Raw genomic sequence first — 11,433 nt, forward strand, 5'->3', positions numbered from 1 at the left:
AAGTCGACGTTTGGATGTGTTTCCCCCCAGACACGTGCGAGGCGCGCGGAGCAGGTGGAGAAGGCGAGCCGTGGGTTTGGTCAGGAGCTGCGCTCCGCCGGGAAGGCTGAAGAGCAAGGAGGGCCGGGGAGACGCCTGAGGGGATGACAAGCAGTCCAGGCTCGGCAGCCTAAGAGCGAAGGCTGGACGGGGAGGAAAGGATCAGAAGTAGTAGTTGAAATGTGTCAAGATTTTACAGGTAGAACAGGCCTGGGGGTGCTAGGAGCCACCTCGGGGGTAGGGAAATAGTATGAATTAGAAGAGTCCGCCTGTAGAAACGTGTCATCCCGGGGGAAGGAAGCGGCCGGGGGAAGTGGGCTGCCTGCTAGCCGGGAGCCAGAGTCCTCCGGGGAAAAGGAAGTGAAGAGGGTCAGAACCCCTGGGAAAAGGCCTGGCTCAGATCAAGGATTCTGCCAAAACCGGAAAGTGGAGGAGCCTCTTCCGAGACGCCAACGACTCAGGGGGTTTTGCTTATCAGGAAAAGGCATTCTAGAGGGCGTAGTGGTAAAGTTAGGATGGGAGACAGTGGAAGCTTTCGTCAGGGGAGCAGAAAGTACAGAAAAAAAAAAAAAATGAGGCTGCAGTAGGGACTTGCCCTTTGGATTTTGGCCAGGAATGACAAAAATGTGAGGTATGGTAAAATTAGCAGGCTGGAAAGTTTTTTAAATGATTAGTCCCAGCTGTCCCCTGATGGATTGCACAGAAACCTGCAAAGAGAAGTGGCGCAATGACCTGACCTTTTTCAACCATAAATAAGATTTTATTGCTACCTTAAGAGGTGGGCCCCACCTCTTATGATAACTGATAACAACTATAACTTTTTTGAAGGTCAGACACTCATTTCCAAAGAAAGTGCTCACTATAAAAGTCCAATCAAAATATATTGATTATTATAAAAATAGCAAAACAGTTTTAAAATTATTTTAATTAAATTTAAATACAGAGAGTAAACAGATCAGTGGTTGCCAGAGATTATCAGAGTGGGAGTGAAGTGTTGAATTAGGTGAAACAGTGGATTTTTTTAAATAGACTTTAGTTTTTAGAACACTTTCAGGTTCACAGCAAAATTGAGCAGAAAATAGAGTTCCCGTATGTACCCCTACTGTCACACATGCACAGCATCCTCCACTGTCAACATCCCACACCAAAGTGGTACCTTTGTTATGATCACTGACCCTACATTGACACATCATTATCACCCAAAATTCAGAGTTTGCATTAAGGTTCACTCTTGGTGTTTTATTCTATGGGTTTTGGCAAATATATGACATTGATCAACCATTATAGTATCATGCGGAATAGTTTGACTGCCCTGAAAATCCTTAGTGCTCCTGTTCATCCCTTTCTTCCGCAACACCTGGCAACCGCTGATCTTTCCACTGACTGCATGGTTTTGACTTTTCCAGAATGGCATATAATGGGAATCTTGAAGTGGCTAGCATTTTCAGATTGGCTTCCTTCCTCATAGTAATATGCATTTAAGCTTTCTCCATGTCTTGTCTTGAGAGTTCGTTTCTTTTTAGTGCTGAATAATATTCCATTGTCAGGCTGTAACAGTGTTTATTTATTCACCAACTAAAGAGCATTCTGGTTGTTTCTGTGTTTGGGCAATTATCAATAAAGCTCCTACAAACATCTGTGTACAGGTTTTTGTGTGGACATGTTCGCAACTCCTTTGGGTAGATACCAAGAAGCCTGATTGCTGGATCATATTGTAAGTAAGTTTAGTTTTGTTTTTTGGGGTTTTGTTTTGTTTTTTGAGACAGGGTCTCACTCTGTCATGGCAGACAATCATGGCTCACTGCAGCTTTAAATTCTCTGGGTTCAGATGATCCTCCCACCTCAGCCTCCCGAGCAGCTGGGACTACAGGCACAGTGCCACCACACCCAGCTAATTTTTCTATTTTTTGCAGAGATGGGGTTTCACCATGTTGCCCAGGCTGGTCTCAAACTCCTGGGCTCAAGCGATCCTCCTGCCTTGGCCTCCCAAAGTGCTTGGATTACCGGCATGAGCCACTGTGCCTGGCCTGGTTTTACAAGAAACTTACAAACTGTCTTCCAAAGTGGTTGTGTCAGCCAGGCCTGGTGGCTAAGTTACCCTGTAATCCAGCACTTTGGGAGGCCGAGGCGGGCAGATTATCTGAGCTCAGGAGATAAAGACCAGCCTGGGCAACATGGCAAGACCGCCGTCTCTACTAAAAATACAAAATAAAAATACAAAAAAATAGCCCCAGGAGTGGTGGTGGAGCCGAGATCGTGCCACAGGACTCCATCCTGGGCAACACAGGGAGACACTATCTCAAAAAAAAAAAAGAGAATTTAACACAGGAAACTGGTTACATATATATCCAAGGGGTTAATTAAGAGCAAAAAGGGAACATGTGAGATTACCCAGAGACTAGAAACTACAGGAAACTCTGGGCCGGAAGCGTGAAAGGGAAAATAGTTTTACCCAGAGCTATCATCATTGACTCTGAGGCTGCTGACATTGGCACCTTTACCACCAGCAGGCAGAAAGCCAGGAGCCAATACTCCAGCTTACACTGCAGGCATCCAACAGAGCAACAGCCGTGGGAGCCCACAAGCTCTGAACAGCTGAGGTTCCTGGAGCCTCTGCTAGTACTGCTGGAGCTAGGGCTGAGTGCTGCTGCTACTGCTGCTGTTCAAATCACCCCTGAGCAGGAAGCCAGGCTCACCCATTGCCACCACTACTCAGCTATGTGAGCTGCCTCCACAAATTGGAGACAAGGTCTTCTTCCTCCTACATCTGAATCCCCTACTGTTTCTCAATGGCAGAACCTAACTAGAAATAGAAAGCTAATAAGAGTCTGGAAAAACAAGTTTGGAGGTTTCCAGTTCGTATTCTGGAAAGAATACGACCTACAATGAAGGCTGGGCATGGCAGCTTACACCTGTAATCCCAACATTTTGGGAGGCTGAGGCCGGCAGATCACTTGAGGTCAGGAGTTCAAGACCAGCCTGGCCAACATGGTGAAACCCCGTTTCTACTAAAAATAGAAAAATTAGCTGGGCATGGTGGTGAGCGCCTGTAATCTCAGCTACTCAGGAGGCTGAGGCAGGAGAATCACTCTAACCCTGGAGGCGGAGGTTGCAGTGAGCTGAGATTGCACCGCTGCACTCCAGCCTGGGCAACAGAGCGAGACTCCATCTCAAAAATATAAATAAATAACCTACAATGAGTTAAGAAGCTTTCACATTTTTTTTCCTCCTCTGAGCCAGTTTAAATAGCATATGAACTGAAAGATTCCTATGAAGATTTTGTAGAAGATTCCGTGAAGATTTTGTAGATGACATTCACAAAATTTTATCAGCCTGATGCCTTTGGTGATGATAGGTATAGTTAATTTTAACTACCTTTTAAAATTATTTTATTCATGGCCTCTTCAGATTTTTTACCTTTTGTCAAAACAATTTTGATCATTTATATCTTCCTTTAAAAAATCAGCCATTTTGTGCTGGGCATGGTGGCTCATGCCTATAATCTCAGCAGTTTGTGAGGCTGAAGTAGAAGCATTGCTTGAGCTCAGGAGTTCAAGGCCAGCCTGGGCAACATAGTGAGACCTCGTCTCTACAGAAAACAAATTAGCCAGGTGTGGTGGTGCACGTCCGTATTTCAGCTACTCAAGAGGCTGAAGCAGGAAGAGGATCACCTGAGCCCAGGAGGCAGAGGTTGCAGTGAGCTGAAATCGTGCCACTGCACTCCAGCCTGGGCGACAGAGTGAGACACTGTCTCAAATAAATAAATAATCAGCCATTTCACTGAAATATTTAAACTTATTAATATAGAGTTACATATGTTAATGTCTTACAATTTGTAAAGTCTCCATATCTGATATAAGGCTTTTTTTCTTATTTCTATTGCTTTTTGTCTTACTACCTTTGTCCTGAACATTTTACTTTTTAATGAAGTATGATATAGATTCCAAAATGTACACATATCATAAGTGTACACTGCTCACTGGATTTTCACAAACTGAACACATCCATGCAGCCATCATCACCTCATAAAAGGGAGCATGACTCACACCCTTAAAGCTCTCCTGTGGTCCCTTCTGGTCTTTACACCCCTCCCTGAGCAGTTAACTACCTACCTCCTTCCTAACAGCATAGGTTGGTGTGATGATTAATTTTATGTGTCACCATGGTTAGGCTATGAAGCCCAGTTCTTTGCTCAAACGCTAGTCTAGATGTTGCTATAAAGGTATTTTGTAGATGGGATTAACATCTGCAATCAGTTGTGTTCCGTGAAAGGGTCGTATTAATATATACAAAGCGACCCCCAACTGCCAAAGGAGCTGAGAAACCAAAGAAAGAGGCAGACAAATCCAGTTGATCAGTTTTGGATTATTTATTAGGGGATTATATTTATTGACTTATTAGGGGAACTTACAGACAGAAGTCTTGGGTCTTGCAGTTTTGGGTGGCTGCAAGACAGGTAGATCTCCACTCCACAACCCCCCAGACACACAGCTTGGGAAAAATGCATACGTGCTCTGGAGGGAATGTGTAGGTGGCTATGGGTATCACAGCCTGTGATTTCTGCAACAACAAAGGTGGTTTTGGAGGCAACTTACAATAAATAGGTGTTCCTACATAAAGAGTAATACATCAACTAGACATTTTGGAGGCATTCTCAAACTCAGGGTTAGTGGGAACTTATATGGTAGATTGGCATTTTAAATTGGCCAGGGGCGGTGGCCCACGCCTGTAATCCCAACACTCTGGGAGGCCGAGGCAGGCAGATCACCTGAGGTCAGGTGTTAAAGACCAGCCTGGCCAACATGGTGGAACCCCGTCTCTAATAAAAATACAAAAATTAGCCAGGCGTGATGGCGGGTGCCTGTAATCTCAGCTACTCAGGAGGCTGAGGCACAGGAATCACTTGAACCAGGTAGGCTGACATTGCAGTGAGCTGAGATCACACCACTGCACTCCAGCCTGGGCGACAGAGCAAGACTCCATCTCAAAAAAAATAAAAAATAAAAATAAAAAGTCACTCTTGTCCCTACAAGTTGCCTTTAAGTAAAGGAGATTAACCTTGATAAGGTAGCTGGGCCTCATCCATCCAGTTGAAGGCCTTAAGATAAAAGACTCAGGTTTCCCAAAGAAAAAAAGAATTCTGCCTCAAGCCTGTGTAACACAGAAATCCTTCCTGAGTTCCTAATCCACCCTACATATGAGAGACTCAGACTGCAACATCCTTTCCTACCCCATATCCAGCCCACCAGTTTGTCCTAAGGATTTTAGACTTAACAGCCTGCACAATCACATGAGCCAATTGCTTTAAAAAAACACTTTTGTATTCCTAGAAATAAGAAAGAAAGATGTAAATATTGTCTTGTTTCTCTGGAGAACCCTGACTGATACAGATTTTACAGATTTTATACTGAGAGTGGTTGTAGAAGAACAGAATCTTTTTTTTTTTTTTTTTTTTTTTTTGAGACAGAGTCTTGCTCTGTCTCCCACCAGGCTGGAGTGCAGTGGCGCGATCTCGGCTCACTGCAATCTCCGCCTCCCGGGTTCATGCCATTCTCCTGTCTCAGCCTCCCGAGTAGCTGGGACTACAGGCGCCCGCCACCACACCCAGCTAATTCTTTTTTATTTTTAGTAGAGACGGGGTTTCACCGTGTTAGCCAGGATGGTCTCCATCTCCTGGACCTTGTGATCCGCCTGCCTCGGCCTCCCAAAGTGCTGGGATTACAGGCGTGAGCCATCACGCCCAGCCTAGAAGAACAGAATCTTAAGGATGAGTTTTTAGAATTGGTTCTGTGGTTTCTGGAATTGGTTCTCTAATCTGGTTGGATTTTAATGCACTAATGACTCTACTTTCAGAGGTAAAGGGAGCACCTATAGTGTGATATGGCAATAGAGATACCCAAAATACCGCCATTGGACACTCCTACTCAAATATTCATGAGAGACAAGGTTCCAGGTGACCATATATTTGTGACCTTAGAACATTTTTATCAAATTAATGAGTATAACGAAATTGGCTGGTGCTGTTAATTGTGCTTGACAAGATAGGGAAAGAAAGGATGAACTCAGGGTTTCAAACTCCCAGCTCAACCATTACATAACTGAATGGAAAGTTTCTGTGTCTGCCCTGAAAAAAAAGAAAGAAAGAAAAGAAAAGAAAAACACATCTCCTGTAGCCACACAGCTGACGTTTCTGAAAGCCAAATCCAGAGTCTCATCCTGCAAGTCGTTGAATTATGACACAAATTGAATTCCCAACCTCACAGGAGCCTCTGCTGTTGAAGTAAGGGCAGGAATTGGGAAGGAACAGGGTCCTGAATTTTTTCTCTGTTTCCTAGTGCCTTCATATGAGAAGTACACCTAAAAATTTGAATAGGGACCTGTGGGAAGATCCTGGTGAAACTGGAGACATTGAGCTCCTAAATTCTGTGGATTCTTCTCTGCCAGTAGAAGCAAGCCTTCCACCCCATCTGAGGATATTGACTCTGCTATCAAGCGGGAGCCTGTGGTGGCCTCTTCTGAGGTAGTTGCCTCAGAAGACACTGCTGATTCCTCAGGACCTACCCTAGGAACCCCTTTTTGCTTCTAGAACTATGACAAGACTCAAGTCCCTACAGGCCCCAAAAGGTGAGATACAAAGTGTGACTCAGGAGGTTCACTGAGATCCAAAAGAACTGCATGGTGGTTCCAATTTGTACAGACAAAATCTTGGGAATGAGTATTAATGTGTGGGATAATGATGCAAGGAACATGAAGTTGGATTGGGGGTAATTTATTGAGATGGGCCCACTAATCAGATCTTCTGGATTCAGTGCTGTACCTCCAGGGCTTAGAAAAGGGCTCTGACAGTTTGGTTTAGCTGAAGTATGGATCAAAATGTGGCCCACACTAAATAAAGCTGAAATGGCAGAGCTGACTTTGTGCACTGTAGAGAAAGGTATAGGGAGGTTGGAATATTAGATTTAACATATGACCCCTGCTCACCCACCCTAGGAGCATCCAGAGGACACACCTTTCACCATGACTGAGAAATACATTTGTGAGGGGAGCCCCTGCATCCTTGAGGAGCTCCTGTGGTTGCTTTTCCTTGTAGGTCAGAAATTGCAGTGGGATCTACTGTCACAAAACTGGGAATCCTTAGGTGCAGTGCAGATCATTGGTTTCTGGGCCAGAAGGGGACAAGTGGCAACATGTAATTGCCAAAAGCAAGGAGAGCATGGTCACCATAATGGGTAGTAGAGTCAAAGCGGTAATAATAGTCTGACTGGCAGAGACCTATGGCGTTGGCTGTTGATCGTGGTATCCCTAGAAGAGAGTAGACGGACAGCCTATTAAATTCTTACTTGATCTGTATAATTAGAAGAGTTCTAGGTCAAGTGAACAAACACCTAACTTGAATCATAAAAACAAAGAGTCGCAGCTCTTCACTCAATTCCCAGACTTGAACCGGCTTACAGACCCAGAATCCCTTGAATGAAGGGAAATCAAGGTCGCCTTGAGGAAGGACCCTGCTACACTGTCAAAAATGTATACTGTTAATCTTCCTCTCAGGTGTCCCCAACGGGACCTATGGTCTTTTACCATGGTGATTGTACATTGTGAAAAATAAAATAATCAGACTTTTGTGGAATTACTGAACTGGCTCTGAACTCACACTAATTCCAGGAGGCCATTCAGAGTAGGGGCTTATGGAAGTAAAATGGTCAATGGAGCCCTGGTCCATCTCACTCTGGGCCAGTAGGTCCCTAAACCCATCCAGTGGTTACTTTCCCAGTTCCAGGACGCATAACTGGTATAGACCAGCTACTCAGCAGCTGGAAGTATCCCCACACTGGTTCCTGTGGAGTGAGGGTTATTGTGGTAGGAAAAGCCAAGTGCAAGCCACTAGAACTGCCTCTTCCTAGGCAAAATAGTAAACCAAAAACAATCCCAAATTGCTGGAGGGATTTCAGAGATTAGCGTCATCATCAAGGACTTGAACAAAGCAGGGATGGTGACTTCTACCACATCCCCGTCAATTAGCTTATTTGTCCTGTGCAGAAAAAAAAGATGGCTCTTGGAGAATGACACCTGTATACTTAACCAGGTGGCCACCCCAATTGCAACTGCTGTTTCAGATGTGGTTTCACTGCTTGAGTAAATTAACACATGCCTTGGTGCCCTGGTACTTGGTGTGCAGCTATTGATTGGCAAATGCTTTTTTCTCAGTATCTGTTAATAAAGATTACCAGAAGCAATTTGCTCCCAGCTAGCAAGGCCAGCAATACATCTTTACTGTTTTATTAGTCTGCTCAGGCTGCCATAACAAAATACCACAGACTGGGTGTTTAAACAACAGAAACTTACTTTTTTTGTTTTTGTTGTTGAGACAGAGTCTCTCTCTGTCACCCAGGCTGGAGTCCAGTGGCACGGTCTTGGCTCACTGCAACCTCCACCTCCATTCAAGCGATTCTCCTCCCTCAGCCTCCCAAGTAGCTGGGATTACAGGCGCACACCACCACGCCTGGCAAATTTTTGTATTTTTGGTAGAGACAGGGTTTCACCAAGTTGGCCAGGCTGGTCTCAAACTCCTGACCTCAGATGATCCACCCACCTCAGCCTCCCAAACTGCTAGGATTACAGGCATGAGCCACTGCACCAGGCCCAGAAATTTACTTTTTCACAGTTCCAGAGGCTAAAAGTCCCAGGTGGAGGTGCTGGCAGATTTGATTTCTATTGAGGACTCTCTTCTTGGCTTGTGGACAGCCACCTTTTCACTGCGTCCTCACACGGCCTTTGTTCTACACTTATGTGTAGAGAGAAATCTCTGTTGTCTCTTCCTTTTCTTACAAGGTCACCAGTTCTATTAGATAAGGGCCCCACTCTTATGATCTTATTTAATTTTAATTACCTCCCTACAGGCCCTCTCTCCAAACATAGTCAGATTAGGGGTTAGGACATCAACATAAGAATTTGGAAGAATACAATTCAGTCCATAACAATTGTCTTATGTCAGGAGTAGATTAAACTCTCCGTTCCTATCATAATATAGTCTTCAGGGATTTTGATCACCTTTCTTTTCCACAAGATATCATACCAGTTTAGTACATTTATGACATTATGCAGATTGGACCTGATGAGCAAGATGTAGCAACTGCTCTAGACTTATTAGTAAGAAATGTGCATGTCAGAGAATGGGAAATAAATCCAACTAAAATTCAGGGACCTTCTCCCTCAGTGAAATTTCTAGGGATCCAATGGTGTAGGGCATGTCAAGATATTCCTTACAAAATGAAAGAAAATTTGTTGCATTTGGCTCCACCTATAACCAAAAAAGAGGTACAATGCCCTTTTGGATTTTGGAGGCAGGACATTCTTCATTTGGGTGTGCCACTCCAGCTCATCAACCAAGTGACCCAAAAAGCTGCTAGTTCTGAGTGGGGCCCTTGGCTTCTAGTCCTGCTACACACAATCTTATCTGTTCCAGCCCCTATCTATGGCCTCATACAGAGTTTCCTACAATCGGTTGACTGAGGAAGACAAGACGAGATATACCAGGCACATAGGTGGTTCTACATGGTATGCAGGCACCCCAATATGGATGACTACAGCATAATAGTCCCTTTCTGGGACATCCCCAAGAAACAGTGGTGAAGGGAATTCCTCCCAGTGGGAGCAATCCCCAACTTTGGGCAATTAATCCAGTGGTTTTTGTTTGGAAGGAGACATAGCAAGAGGTATAATTGTATATTCACTTATGAGATTTTGCTTGATGGTCAAGGACTTGGAAGGAACATTATTGGAAATTGGTGACAAGGAAATTTGATGTCTCTCTCTCTCTGAATGAGCAAAAAATGGAAGATATTTGTGTTCCATATGAATGCCCACCAAACGGTGACATCTACAGAGGAGAATTTTAATAATAGGATAGAATGACCTGTTCTGTGGATGCGAGGCAGTCACTTTCCGTAGGCACCCCTGTCATGCCCAATGAGTTCACAAACAAAGTGGCCATGGTGTCAGGATGGAGGTTACACATGGGTTCAGCAACATGGACTTCCACTCACTAAGGCCACCCTGGCTACACCCACCACCGAGTGCCCAATCTGTCAGCAGTAGAGACCAACATTGAGGCTCCAATGTGGCACCATTCCCCGGGATGATCAGCCAGCTACAGGTGGCATGTTGGTTACATTGGACTCCTTCCATCATGGTAGGTCGGTATTTTGTCCTTCCTGGAGTGGACACTTGGTCTGAATATGGATTTGCTTTCCCTGTACACAATGCCTCTGCCAAAACTTATCCATGGATCCACAGAATGCCATATTCACCACTGTGGTAGGTTCCACAAAGCATTGCTTCTATCCTATTCAGCCTGTTCTATTCTATTCACTGTTCTATTCCGCCTACCGCTTCAGGATGGTGGGGAACATGGTGAGACCAGTGACTTCCAAGGGCCTGTGCCCATTGCTGCACTTTTTTTGCTGCGAAGTGAGTGCCTTGATCAGAACAGTGAAACGGCCTTTTGAAGACTCAGATACAGTGACAGGTAGGTGGTAATGCCTTGCAGGACTGGGGCAATATTCTCCAGGAGGTTGTGTATGCTCTAAATTAGCACCCAAGGGGCTGGACGTGGTGGCTCATGCCTGTAATCCCAGTACTTTGGGAGGCTGAGGTTGGGGGATCATTTGAGCTCAGGAGTTTGAAGCCAGCCTGAGACACATAGCAAGACCCTGTCTCTGTTTAAAAAAAAAAAAAGTTTAAAAATTAGCTGGGCGTGGTGGCATGCACCTGTACTCCCAGCTACTCAGGAAGCTGAGATGGGAGGGTCACTTGGGCCTGGAAGGCCAAGTCTGCAGTGAGCCTTGATCATGCCACTGCACTCCTGCTTGGGTGACAGAGCAAGACCCTGTCTCAAAAAAAATAAATATAAGTTAGCATCCAGTATAGGGTGCTGCTTCGCCAATAGCCATGATACATAAGTCCAGGAATCAAGGGATGGAAACGGAAGTGGCACCATTCACTATTACCCCTATACTGACCCACTAGCAAAATGTTTTCTTCCTGTTCTGTGACCTAATGCTCTGCTGATCTAAAAGTCTTAGTTCCAAAGGGAAGAGTGCTTCCACCAGGAAACACAACAGTGATTCCACTGAACTCTCAGTTAACATGCCACCCAGCCACTTTGGGGTCCTCATGCTTCTGAGTCAACAGGCTAAGAAGGGAGCTGCTGTGTTTTCTGGGGTGATTGGTCCTGGCTACCAAGGGAAAATTGGGCTGCTACTCCCCCACGGAGGTAAGTAAGAGTGCATCTGGAGTACAGGAGATCTCAATATTACTCTGCACTGTGATTCAGGTCAATGGAAAACTATAACAACCTAATTCAGGCCATACTACTAAATGGTCCAAATTCTTCAG

At 44.8% G+C, this 11,433-nt stretch overlaps 1 protein-coding gene across 1 annotated transcript in view; it reads right to left on the reverse strand.

Annotated features, from left to right (window-relative positions):
* The window catches only part of SEH1L (SEH1 like nucleoporin), a 39,444-nt gene extending 37,214 nt beyond the window's left edge, over positions 1-2,230 (reverse strand). The window contains exon 1 of the mRNA XM_054537498.2: positions 31-2,230. The gene's annotated coding sequence lies outside the window, so the exon portion shown is untranslated. The remainder of the gene's footprint in view (positions 1-30) is intronic.
* Between the last annotated feature and the right edge of the window lie 9,203 nt (positions 2,231-11,433).

Source organism: Pongo abelii, chromosome 17, assembly GCF_028885655.2.
Source record: "Pongo abelii isolate AG06213 chromosome 17, NHGRI_mPonAbe1-v2.0_pri, whole genome shotgun sequence".
In the NCBI taxonomy this organism is placed as follows: Eukaryota; Metazoa; Chordata; class Mammalia; order Primates; family Hominidae; genus Pongo; species Pongo abelii.